We start from the raw sequence: 14370 nt of genomic DNA, 5'->3' as shown, positions 1-14370 counted from the left end.
TTACTCTGGTTGATCTACGAGGTTCAGTAGTATCTTGATCTGAAGTTTCATGATCATTATCATTGGCTTCCCCACTAACTGGTGTAGGTGTCACTGAAACAGTTTTCTGTGATGTACTACTTTCCAGTAAGGGAGCAGGTACAGTTACCTCATCAAGTTCTACTTTCCTCCCACTCACTTCTTTCGAGAGAAACTCCTTCTCTAGAAAGGATCCATTCTTAGCAACGAATGTCTTGCCTTCGGATCTGTGATAGAAGGTGTACCCAACAGTCTCCTTTGGGTATCCTATGAAGACACATTTCTCCGATTTGGGTTCGAGCTTATCAGGTTGAAGCTTTTTCACATAAGCATCGCAGCCCCAAACTTTAAGAAATGACAACTTTGGTTTCTTGCCAAACCACAGTTCATAAGGTGTCGTCTCAACGATTTTGATGGTGCCCTATTTAACGTGAATGCGGCCGTCTCTAAAGCATAACCCCAAAATGATAGCGGTAAATCAGTAAGAGACATCATAGATCGCACCATATCTAGTAAAGTACGATTACGACGTTCGGACACACCATTACGCTGTGGCGTTCCGGGTGGCGTGAGTTGCGAAACTATTCCAAAGTTTTTCAAATGTACACCAAACTCGTAACTCAAATATTCTCCTCCACGATCAGATCGTAGAAACTTTATTTTCTTGTTACGATGATTTTCAACTTCACTCTGAAATTCTTTGAACTTTTCAAATGTTTCAGATTTATGTTTCATTAAGTAGATATACCCATATCTGCTTAAATCATCTGTGAAGGTGAGAAAATAACGATATCCGCCACGAGCCTCAATATTCATCGGACCACATACATCGGTATGTATGATTTCCAACAAATCTGTTGCTCTCTCCATAGTACCGGAGAACGGTGTTTTAGTCATCTTGCCCATGAGGCACGGTTCGCAAGTACCAAGTGATTCATAATCAAGTGGTTCCAAAATTCCATCAGTATGGAGTTTCTTCATGCGCTTTATACCGATATGACCTAAACGACAGTGCCACAAATAAGTTGCACTTTCATTATCAACTCTGCATCTTTTGGCTTCAACATTATGAATATGTGTATTACTACTATCGAGATTCAATAAAAATAGACCACTCTTCAAGGGTGCATGACCATAAAAGATATTACTCATATAAATAGAACAACCATTATTCTCTGATTTAAATGAATAACCGTCTCGCATTAAACAAGATCCAGATATAATGTTCATGCTCAACGCTGGCACCAAATAACAATTATTTAGGTCTAATATTAATCCCGAAGGTAGATGTAGAGGTAGCGTGCCGACCGCGATCACATCGACTTTGGAACCGTTTCCCACGCGCATCGTCACCTCGTCCTTAGCCAATCTTCGCTTAATCCGTAGCCCCTGTTTCGAGTTGCAAATATTAGCAACAGAACCAGTATCAAATACCCAGGTGCTATTGTGAGCATTAGTAAGGTACACATCAATAACATGTATATCACATATACCTTTGTTCACCTTGCCATCCTTCTTATCCGCCAAATACTTGGGGCAGTTCCGCTTCCAGTGACCAGTCTGCTTGCAGTAGAAGCACTCAGTTTCAGGCTTAGGTCCAGACTTGGGTTTCTTCTCTTGAGCAGCAACTGGCTTGCCGTTCTTCTTGAAGTTCCCTTCTTCTTTCCTTTGCCCTTTTTCTTGAAACTAGTGGTTTTGTTAACCATCAACACTTGATGCTCCTTTTTGATTTCTACCTCCGCAGCTTTCAGCATTGCGAAGAGCTCAGGAATAGTCTTGTTCATCCCTTGCATATTATAGTTCATCACGAAGCTCTTGTAGCTTGGTGGCAGTGATTGGAGAATTCTGTCAATGACGCAATCATCTGGAAGATTAACTCCCAATTGAATCAAGTGATTATTATACCCAGACATTTTGAGTATATGCTCACTGACAGAACTGTTCTCCTCCATCTTGTAGCTATAGAACTTATTGGAGACTTCATATCTCTCAATCCGGGCATTTGCTTGAAATATTAACTTCAACTCCTGGAACATCTCATATGCTCCATGACGTTCAAAATGTCGTTGAAGTCCCGATTCTAAGCCATAAAGCATGGCACACTGAACTATCGAGTAGTCATCAGCTTTGCTCTGCCAGACGTTCATAACATCTGGCGTTGCTCCAGCAGCAGGCCTGGCACCCAGCGGTGCTTCCAGGACGTAATTCTTCTGTGCAGCAATGAGGATAATCCTCAAGTTACGGACCCAGTCCGTGTAATTGCTACCATCATCTTTCAACTTTGCTTTCTCAAGGAACGCATTAAAATTCAACGGAACAACAGCACGAGCCATCTATCTACAATCAACATAAACAAGCAAGATACTATCAGGTACTAAGTTCATGATAAATTTAAGTTCAATTAATCATATTACTTAAGAACTCCCACTTAGATAGACATCCCTCTAATCCTCTAAGTGATCACGTGATCCAAATCAACTAAAACATGTCCGATCATCACGTGAGATGGAGTAGTTTCATCGGTGAACATCATTATGTTGATCATATCTACTATATGATTCACGCTCGACCTTTCGGTCTCCGTGTTCCGAGGCCATATCTGTATATGCTTGGCTCGTCAAGTATAACCTGAGTATTCTGCGTGCGCAACTGTTTTGCACCCATTGTATTTGAACGTAGAGCCTATCACACCCGATCATCACGTGGTGTCTCAGCACGAAGAACTTTCACAACGGTGCATACTCAGGGAGAACACTTCTTGATAATTTAGTGAGAGATCATCTTATAATGCTACCGTCAATCAAAGCAAGATAAGATGCATAAAAGATAAACATCACATGCAATCAATATAAGTGATATGATATGGCCATCATCATCTTGTGCCTGTGATCTCCATCTCCGAAGCACCGTCATGATCACCATCATCACCGGTGCGACACCTTGATCTCCATTGTAGCATCGTTGTCGTCTCGCCAATCTTATACTTTCACGACTATCACTACCGTTTAGTAATAAAGTAAAGCATTACATCGCGATTGCATTGCATACAATAAAGCGACAACCATATGGCTCCTGCCAGTTGCCGATAACTCGGTTACAAAACATGATCATCTCATACAATAAAATTCAGCATCATGCCTTGACCATATCACATCACAACATGCCCTGCAAAAACAAGTTAGACGTCCTCTACTTTGTTGTTGCATGTTTTACGTGGCTGCTACGGGCTTAAGTAAGAACCAATCTCACCTACGCATCAAAACCACAACGATAGTTTGTCAAATAGACTCCGTTTTAACCTTCGCAAGGACCGGGCGTAGCCACACTCGGTTCAACTAAAGTTGGAGAGATAGTCGCCCGCAAGCCATCTATGTGCAAAGCACGTCGAGGGAACCGGTCTCGCGTAAGCGTACGCGTAAGGTTGGTCCGGGTCGTCTCGTCCAACAATACCGCTGAACCAAAGTATGACATGCTGGTAGGCAGTATGACTTGTATCGTCCACAACTCACTTGTGTTCTACTCGTGCATATAACATCAACATAAATAACCTAGGCTCGGATGCCACTGTTGGGTTTCGTAGTAATTTCAAAAATTTTCCTACGCACACGCAAGATCATGTGATGCATAGCAACGAGAGGGGAGAGTGTTGTCTACGTACCAACGCAGACCGACTGCGGAAGCGATCACACAACGTAGAGGAAGTAGTCGTACGTCTTCACGATCCAACCGATCAAGCACCGAAACTACGGCACCTCCGAGTTCGAGCACACGTTCAGCTCGATGACGATCCCCGGACTCTGACCCAGCAAAGTGTCGGGGAAGAGTTCCGTCAGCACGACGGCGTGGTGATGATCTTGATGTACTACAGCAGCAGGGCTTCGCCTAAACTCCGCTACAGTATTATCGAGGTATATGGTGGCAGGGGGCACCGCACACAGCTAAGGAATAGATCACGTGGATCAACTTGTGTGTCTAGAGGTGCCCCTGCCTCCGTATATAAAGGAGTAGAGGGGGGGAGGCTGGCCGGCCAAGGAGGGAGGCGCAGGAGGGTCCTACTCCCTCTGGGAGTAGGATTCCCCCCCCCCCAATCCTAGTCGGAATAGGATTCGCGGAGGCGGAAAAGAGGAGGAGGGGGCCGGCCACCTCTCCTAGTCCTAATAGGACTAGGGGAAGGGGGAGGCGCGCAGCCCATCTAGGGCAGCCCCTTCTCTTTTCCACTAAGGCCCACTATGGCCCATATAGCTCCCGGGGGGTTCCGGTAACCCTCCCGGTATTTCGGTAAAATCCCGATTTCACCCGGAACACTTCCGATATCCAAACATAGGCTTCCAATATATCAATCTTTATGTCTCGACCATTTCAAGACTTCTCCATCATGTCCATGATCACATCCGGGACTCTGAACAACATTCGGTACATCAAAATGCATAAACTCATAATATAACTGTCATCGTAACCTTAAGCGTGCGGACCCTACGGGTTCGAGAACAATGTAGACATGACAGAGACACGTCTCCGGTCAATAACCAATAGCGGGACCTGGATGCCCATATTGGCTCCTACATATTCTATGAAGATCTTTATTGGTCAGACCGCATAACAACATACGTTGTTCCCTTTGTCATCGGTATGTTACTTGCCCGAGATTCGATCGTCGGTATCCAATACCTAGTTCAATCTCGTTACCGGCAAGTCTCTTTACTCGTTCCGTAATACATCATCTCACAACTAACATATTAGTTGTAATGCTTGCAAGGTTTATGTGATGTGTATTACCGAGAGGGCCCAGAGATACCTCTCCGACAATCGGAGTGACAAATCCCAATCTCGAAATACGCCAACCCAACATCTACCTTTGGAGACACCTGTAATGCTCCTTTATAATCACCCAGTTACGTTGTGACGTTTGGTAGCACCCAAAGTGTTCCTCCGGTAAACGGGAGTTGCATAATCTCATAGTCATAGGAACATGTATAAGTCATGAAGAAAGCAATAGCAACATACTAAACGATCGGGTGCTAAGCTAATGAAATGGGTCATGTCAATCAGATCATTCAACTAATGATGTGACCTCGTTAATCAAATAACAACTCATTGTTCATGGTTAGGAAACATAACCATCTTTTATTAACGAGCTAGTCAAGTAGAGGCATACTAGTGACACTTTGTTTGTCTATGTATTCACACATGTATTATGTTTCCGGTTAATACAATTCTAGCATGAATAATAAACATTTATCATGATTATAAGGAAATAAATAATAACTTTATTATTGCCTCTAGGGCATATTTCCTTCACTAAAATTGTTGACAAATTTAACACGTAATAAAAAATTATGGCACGATATAATTCACATATAAGATGACTGGCTAACCAGGGTGGCATTGCAAAATTCACATATATGATGCCTGGCTAGACAAGATGGCATTGCATGATTGACATATACGATAAAGAAACTAAACAGGTGGCATTGACACAAAGCATGTCTAAACTAATCAGATGACATCTTTAATGTATACAGTAAGCAATGCAAGGCACCATATGCATGATATTACCAACATCAGCATGCCAAGTTAGAGCGAAGACCTCATGGGGTAAATAGGAGTGGTCTTCTCCTTCTGAATCCCCCTCATAACAGTTATCTTCCTCTTAATTACGATCCGAAATGGGTGGAGGGGGGCTGCCTTTGTGCCCACCATGGAACAGCGTCTGCATGAAATTTTATTGCCACACAAGGCTCGTCTCTTTTGCTCTACATGATCAGTTCCATTGTGTACAATAACTGGCGTGCATAGGAATAAAACATAGCGAGATTATGTAAGGAGTGCATGCACAAATCCAGAGTGATGGTAGCAAACTGTGGATAGACCCAAAACCAATGATAGCAGGCAGATAATAGCTTTAGTTAAAAAATACAGATAATGGCTCCTTTAATGTTTGTTTGCACCCAACATGAAACTCATAGTAGACACCGGAGATTAACCAGATAGTAGACAGATAGTACTAATTGCTGCCCCAATATGTACCCCACAACCATTTAAAAACTCAAGTTTCAGCATTAGTTTGAAACTGACTCGGAGTCTAATAGGTGGACACAACGATAATGTAGCATGTCATCATATTAAGCGACGCATAACGTAAGCAGACACGGAAGAGTGCGACCTCTCTTGCGGACCCGTGTAGTCCTCAAGGTCATCTGCTCAGTTGATGATGGTAATGCAGTTGCCGTGGCTGCCGACGGCGGGGAAGAAGATCTGAGGCGGCGAAATACAGTCTGGAGAGCGGATCCCTGCTGTGGTGAACCCTTTCGTCGTTGGAGCAGCTGAGCTGGGGTGGAACACAATGCCGCAGGAGCAGGACAAACCACACAAGGTTTTCTTTGACACATATCTGTAACAGAAGTAATTGAGTAAGGGCTTGTTTGAATTTGAGGATTCTAACAATGCAGGGATAGGAAATAGACAGGAATAGGATAGGAATGCACGTGCAAAACAGAGAATTTAAAAACACATGATTTCTGCCAATCTGGGTGTTTGATTCACAACAATTGGAAGATCACAGGATGCAAAAAAGCATGGTGAGATTAAGTCAAACCACAAGAAAATGTACGGTTATAATGCTATTATGCTACTATCTCTTAGTCTTGTGCTTGATGAATAGGAATATGAAAATGAGGAGAAGTGGAAATTAGAGTTCCTACGGTTTTTCTTCCAATGAGACACTAAAGGAACAAATCCTATAGTTTTCCATTGCTCCATTCCTTTGCACCAAATTCATGAAAAGTAGTAGTACCATAGGAAACTTTCCAATTCCGATGTTTTTCAATCACTTTTCCTTTCAAGCATTGGCAATTCTAGTAGGCAGGCTTGAGCAAGGAAAATCCTACACTAAAAAATGTTTTTGTGCTACTTCTATTACTTTGGACCCAGGCCACTACCATACTAGCTCAACTCCCAGGCCCATCGACAAATGCACAGCTGAAACGCGTAGAGATAAATAATGATGGCGTTCAAGAGAGTCCATCACGGATAGCTAAGTTGCCTGGTACCTCACTGCTTGTCATATAGTAGGATAAAATAATCGTATTTCCCGTCACTATGAGTGCTCAGTGGACAATATATATAACATGTAGAGTAAAAAAGAGATGCAACAAGTGTAGAACCTCTTTGGTGAAGCCCTGTCGATCTCAGCGTGATTGGGTTGGCCGGTGAGGATGCTCCGGCTGACTTGGCTGTCGGAGGAGGGGAAGAAGATCTTAGGCGTCTGGAGATGGAGCCCGAGGTACTGCTCCGCTATGATGGAGGGTTTCGTCGTTGGAGCAGCTCCGGTGAGTTGTACGACGCCGAGGCTGAAGCGGGACAAGAGAGACAACGAACAACGTTAACCTGAGTGGAATTCTAATAGCATCTCCAATACATGACGTAAAATACATAACCACAAAGTGCTAGATGTAAAATACATCAGCCGCTCATCTCCGAACTTAACTATCGAAACTGAACTTAACTGTCAAAACTGAATTTTGTTGTCGAAACTGAATTTTGCTGTTGAAACTGAACGCACTAGCAAGGTGAGGCTACACGTCGGTCGACTGACTTTTTCATCTCTGGTCAGTCGATTTTGCAGCCGTTGGATACGAAATCAAGGGCCTGCGGTTCATCTTCAACCTCCACCCCCTGAGCCGGCAAACAGCAGCCCCCCGCCGCCCGCGGCCGGCGGTGCGCTGCCCCGCCCGCCCCGAAAACACTCCCCACCGCCGGTCTGCCGCCGCCCCGGCCATCCCTCTAGGCCACCCCGTGCCGAGCTTTTTCTCCAGCGATCCCCACGCCACCGCCCCGCCACCACGGGCGACCACCGCCCCCATCCTGAACCCTAAGATAGATAGTGGGGTATCTCTCCGGCGAGCCCCCCTCCCCGCTGCGGCTGGTTCTTCCTTCACCCCGGCGAGTCCCCCACCACCTGAAAATCGACTGACCCAAAAGTCGATTCAGTCGACTGAAGTGTAGCTAAATCGGAGCAGCATCGCAAGCAAGAGCAAGAGCGAGAGCAGCAGCGTGAGCAAGAGCAATAGCAAGAGCAGACCAGGCAGGGGACCGAGAGCAAGAGCAGAGCAGCAGCACGAGCGAGAGCTAAAGCAGCAGCAGGTCCTACTGATGTGGACGTCGCCGCCGAGGGAGCGACGTCGTGGAGGAAGTGGCCGGCGACGCCGCTGTGGATGGAGCCGCGCCGTGTCGGCTCGGGACCGAGCACCGGCAGCACCGTGAGATCGAATCAAGAAGAAAGTGCGGCGATTAGTGTACAACCTCTTTGGTGGCGCCGATTAGGCCGCAGCTTCATCCGAGGAAACGATGATGATGATGCTCTTCCGGTGGTGCAGGTGAAGACAGCGGTGTGGGAATGGAGGTGGCGCGAAAGACGAGGGGAACGTCAGGGTAGCTCCATGGAGGTGGAGGACGGGGTGGCTGAATCGGCGGGACGATGAGATCGACGACGGATCCTCATCCGGTACGGTAGATGAGGGACGTCGAGGTGTTGCTGTGGACGACATCGTCGGGGAAGAGGCTCCGGCTGGGTGGCGGACGGAGCAGGGTGTGGGGTTTCGTCGCGGGTTTTCACGACTTCGGTGTACGAATGGGTGGGCGGATGGGATGGCAGTGGGGAACCATGGCTTAGAGACGCGCTTGTCCGAAATGTGGGGTAAGTTATGAAAGTACCCCCACCGATTTGAGGCGGTTCTTTCGGTTCATGGGTACCACGGGCATTTCACGTGTCTGGATTTCACAGGAGGTGGGAGTTTTCGCGCGTTGTAATTTTGGAATAGCAAGGCGCGTGTTGACATGGAGGGAGTTGTCGGAGCACAACGAGACAAAGATATATCTTAAATATTTCGGGCTAACAAGGCGCGGGTTGAAGTGGCGGGAGTTTCGTAGCACGATAGACAGAGACGCTAGCTTGAATTTTCGGCATAACAAGGCGCGGCTTGAAATTTCGGAAGAACAAGCTTAACGTGTACCAAAAAAAAGACAATTTGCACCTCAACACGCACAACACACACACAAACACCATTTAGACTAGAGTAAGGTACACGTGCATTGCACGCATGAGATTTGGCACCCAAATTATGAATAAATACCACATTATAGCATGCAAGCTTTGAGTCATATATGCATGATGTAGATGTTCGTTTAATTCTTATAGTTCATTTCATTCAAAATCATCTAGTTTTTATAAGAAAGCTAATCTATTTTAAGAATCATGGAATTGTGCGTCGTAAGACATAAAGTAAAAACAAATAATGGCAAATCATGTAGAAAAACATTTGGGCAATTCTGATATGGAAGATTCTAGAACAAATAAGAAGTGCTTGTGTTTTGATGTTTGTGCATTATGCTTAAGTTCAACCATGGAGTCTTCTAGATTATACATGTGGCGAAATCTGGTGGAATCTAGATGATATCCAACGGCCAATAGTGCTCAAATTTGCCATCTTTGGACCATCGGATTCGCCTCATCCAATGACCATCTTTCAAAGTTAAAGTTACCCGCACACAATATAAAAAAATATAATATATATAGGGGTATAGATATAGATATGTGATGCAAAAGCCGCCCATCATCTCCAATTAGAATAGTGTGTCCATGCACGGATGCGACATGGCCAAATGATGTGTGCCATCGGTATCTCAAATTCAAATCAGTCTGACCTTGTTCAATGTGTATACATTACAACATGCTCGTTTCCAAACCACACCGCGCAGATCTCCGTTATATTCATGCATGCATGGGTTTCAAACATCAAGATCTCTTATTTAAATATTTGAATTCAACTTTACATTGATTGTGACCTCACCTATTCAGCTATTCTTTTACACCCACACAGTAGTCTTCTCTTTATAATTGTACCATTAACTTTCTCTCGTGCATGCATGCACACACACTACCAGTCGGCATTATCCATCGCACACATGCAATCTTTTTCTTCAGGTCGGTCTCCCATGAAGGCACACACCAACACACATCCCCCTCTCCATCATATCGGGCATTCTTTATCTCTCACGCGTGCATTCACAACGATCGATGTTCCTCTATGTATGTGTGTATATAGCTAGGTCTTTCATAGTTTTCCACACAAATCGATCAATCGATATATCCAATGAGGTCTCACCCTCTTTCCCACGTCCACATCGATCAATCTATATCTCTCTATATAGGATTAACATATATAGCTAATACACCCACATTAATTATGTATCCAACGTCCCCTCTCATCATCCATGCCTTCCTCTTCATCTCTCAGACGCGTGCACAATGGCGAAGACAGGGGCAGTAAGGGCCCTGCCCCCTCCCCGTAACATCACTATATATCAAGGATAATATGAATGTGATCATTAGACAATTGCTGCTAAAAATGGTTTAAGTTCATGAATTGACCCTCCTCATAAAGGATTAGCAATGCTTGGCCCCTAGCTCATTTAATTTTCATGGCTCCGCCACTGCGCGCATCAGCGCACGTGTTCGCCCCCTCTCTCTAAATATCGATCTCCACTTGTGCATTCCTTCATAGTCTCCCTCCACTCGGCCCCTCGCACCATCTTCTAGCCCACCCACCAGATTTTGCCACATGTACAATCTAGCAGACTCCATGGTTGAACTTAAGCATAATGCACAAACCTCAAAACAACAGTGGTTCTCTTTTGTTCTAGATTCTTCCGTATCATAACTGCCCAAACTTTTTTTCTAGTTGAATTGCCATTATTTGTTTTTACTTTATGCTTTACAAAGAAAAATTCCATGAATCATAAAATATATTAAGGGCTTCTTTGATTCAAAGGATTCTCAAAGGAATTTTGGAGGACTCTAATCATTAGGAAATTTTCCTATCTTGGTTGTTTGATTCGTAGGAAGGTAAACCATAGGAATTTTTCCATATGATTCATTTGCACTAGATTTCATAGGAAACATCCCATCCACTCAAACCTCTTTGAAAGAATTCTGCGCTTTTTCTATGCACAATCAAACACTTGTACAATCCTGTAGGATTCAAGACGACATTCCACTATAATCCCATGTTTTTCCTATTCCCGTGTTCTTAGCTTTTTTTATAAAAACTAATTGATTTTGAATGATATGAACTATAAGAATTAAACGAAGGGCTACATCATGCATATATGACTCAGAGTTTACATGCTATAGTGTGGTATTTATTCATAATTTGGTTGCAAAATCTGATGCGTGCAATGCACGTGTACCTTACTAGTATTTCGAGTTTGTGCAAAACACGTAAACTAGAATACCAATGGCATGCTACACAGTGTCTCTCTTACAGTTCATGAAGCCACGTGGCACATGTGTAGGCGTTGTCGCGACCTCCTTGCGTGGATTGATCATAGTGACGTGCTGCTGGTTCCAGAAGAATGTACTCGTCCTCCCTGAGCCATACTGGCGGTACATGCATGAAGCGAAGATGTGCACACACGCCATGCACACACTCATTCCTCGCACACACACGCGGGTACACGGGCGGACGCAATTTTGTACCAAGATCCACCCCATGTGATAATTTGACGCGTGTAAAGTCGTTCACTTCATTGATGGTCGATTAATACAGCGCATGCAAATTGAGTGGACATGAGGGCGGAAGAAAGACATTATTACTCCATTGCGCGCATGTGAGTAGTTAAATCGTGGGTTGCTAGTAGTACTTCCATTGGTCTCCTTCGTATTTTGTGCCAATTTTTGACAGTAACATACTACTCAATATTTACGCATTTGAGCAGTGTAGTACTTGAAATTTATGTTCCGCTAAACTCATTGGCAGCCGTTTTGGGCCTCGAAACCAAAACCATCAATTAATCTTTACCTTGTTCCCATCACATTCGAAAGCCTGCTCACACCTACTAGTAGTATGTACCAAACCTGAACGTGTTCCCACTATGCAGGTATTAGTACCAGTGCTAGTACTTAGGTTATAAAAGGGGGAACTACCTAACCGAAAATCACTCTACCTTTCCTCCTCATACGTGCTTCTTCTTCGCCCGTCGTTGCCATGGCCGGTGAGCGGAGCTCTAGGTCAAGAACTACTCGTAACAAGGGAGCGGCAACCAAGGCTGCGGAAAAAAAGAGAGGGCTCTCCGCCACATAGAGACCTCGAAAGATCTCTCACGGGCAGGTGATGGCTCCCAGGAGCGCCCTAGCTGCGGAGGCGAACATGCCAAGCCGGCGGAGCTGGAGTCGTTATCCCTCAACGACATGCCCGATCAGCTCAATAAGCAGAAGGAGTTCATCCAAGGCTTGATGGAGTTGCTGAAGGAGAGCCTCGACAACATGCCCGTTGAGCTCAATCAGCAGGGGGAGTTGACCGCCGGCTTGGTGATGCTGCTGAAGAAGAGCATTGCCTCGGAGAAGAAGGCGACCGGTGAAATCCTGCGACTTCGGGAGGACAATGCGAAGCTCTGCCACGAGATCGACCTATTGAAGGAGAAGAACACCGGCTGGAAGAAGCTGCATGAGAATAGTAGTTCCTCGATGAAGATGCTGCAGGCCCTTGCCATGGAACAGAAGGAAGAGTTGGCGAAGCTGCGCATAGAGCACCCGGCTGCTGTCAAGGTACGTAATGTGGCCATGGAACAGATGATGAAGGCTCGCGTCGAGAAATGCCGCGTCATGGACACAATGATGAAGATGGCGGAGGAGATGCGCAAGGAGATGGAGGTCGTGCAGGCGATGAAGAAGCAGTTACGACTCTGCGGCGAATTAGATCATTTGAGGTGATAATCTTCCTTCTTCTTTTGCTCCTGTGTTTCATCTTTTGCTTCGGGTGTTTCGCCGCACGTGTCACGTTCTCTGCGAGGCATAAATAGAACAATGTTTTTTTGAGGGAATGAATAGAACAATGCTAACAATGAGATGACTAGCAAATTAGATCATTTTTTATCGCCATATGGCACTGGGCTGCCGTGTTTTGTGCTCCTCCGTTGCAGTACTACTCCAGTGGAAAACTTGAGTATACTGCATGGTTCTTTGCTCCTCCTCGATCAGGTCGTCGGTGCTTTTATACGAGCAGTCAAATCACAAGGCCCCGCCTTCCAGCAGTAATGAGCCGTCAAATCACAAAGGCCCTCGCCTCTCGTGAAACCGACCAAGCTAGACTGCCCCGCCCTCTAGCCTTTTAAAAAATATATACTTTTATACAGCAGTAGTATCGATGGATTGCGCCATGGAGCAAAACTTGAAATTAAAAAAAGGTGGTACATATAGAGAGCGCTCGTTGCCAAATTATGCATATAGTACTATTAAAAAGGCTAGTCACAATAATGGTGTCCAGCAGAACCCACCCCTCAAATAAAACTAAGAGGGTGCTTAGATACGTTTTAGTCGCATGACTAAAAGTAGTGGGACTAAAACATGCTAGCCTCACCCATGCTTGGATCCAAATACTAAAAATGCTAAAATCAAGTTAATGAGCATTTATTATCCTCCAAACCCTCCAATCCAGAACTCGCCTGTGTTAAAGGAGAGGAGTTAAATGAGTAGAGAGAGGACTAATCCACATTTTAGTAGGGGTACCCCTGACTAGAAAAATTTAGTCTCAAGACTAGTTTTAGCCCCTCTTTAGTCAGGGGTGCTAGGAACTTTAGCCTCTTAAACAGACTATTTTTAGTCAGACTAAAATAAGTCCCTTGGATCCAAGCACCCTCTAAGCATCCTGGAATTCTTTGACAAAACTAAGCACCCTGAAATTCTTTGACAACTAAACTGCTGGCTATATGATGTTGGCCATATATATTGTACGTATATAATGTGAAGAAACGAGTGGTAGTACTATACCAACTAAAAGATGAAATGTAAGGAATACTAGTATGTACGTACTAAAGAGTTAAAGTAACAAGAAGAAACATAACATAGTTCTGCTGGGGGCCTCAACACAACACACCCCTCAAATTAAATTAAGCACACCTGAAATTAAACTTTGCAACTGTTCCGGTAGACACTGCATTAGAACCACCATGAGCAACGACACCGCCACCTTACTCGGAGTCCTCGTCCACGTCCTCGACTTCGTCCTTGTCCCTCTTCCTCTTGGCCGATACTTCTTTGCTTGAACCGCACACTTGGATGTTGCTCTTCATCCAACCCTTGTAGATATTGAAGCAAAGGTATCCATCCATTGCAGCGTACTGGATGTGGTCTATATCTAGTACATTCCGCTGCCATGCATGACGATGAAACATGTATGGAGGTTTCACCAGTTTACCGTACGAAGGATGAACCATGGCTCCTGCCAGGGTCAGCATTGAAGGTTGACGAGAGGGCACCAGCCGATTCTTCTGGAGGTCAAAGGGGTTGCCTACAAC

The sequence above is a fragment of the Triticum urartu genome, chromosome 3A (assembly GCF_056163025.1).
Source record: "Triticum urartu cultivar PI428250 chromosome 3A, HENAU_Tu73, whole genome shotgun sequence".
In the NCBI taxonomy this organism is placed as follows: domain Eukaryota; kingdom Viridiplantae; phylum Streptophyta; class Magnoliopsida; order Poales; family Poaceae; genus Triticum; species Triticum urartu.
The sequence above is the reverse complement of the archived record's forward strand: the minus strand, read 5'-3'. Positions refer to the sequence as shown.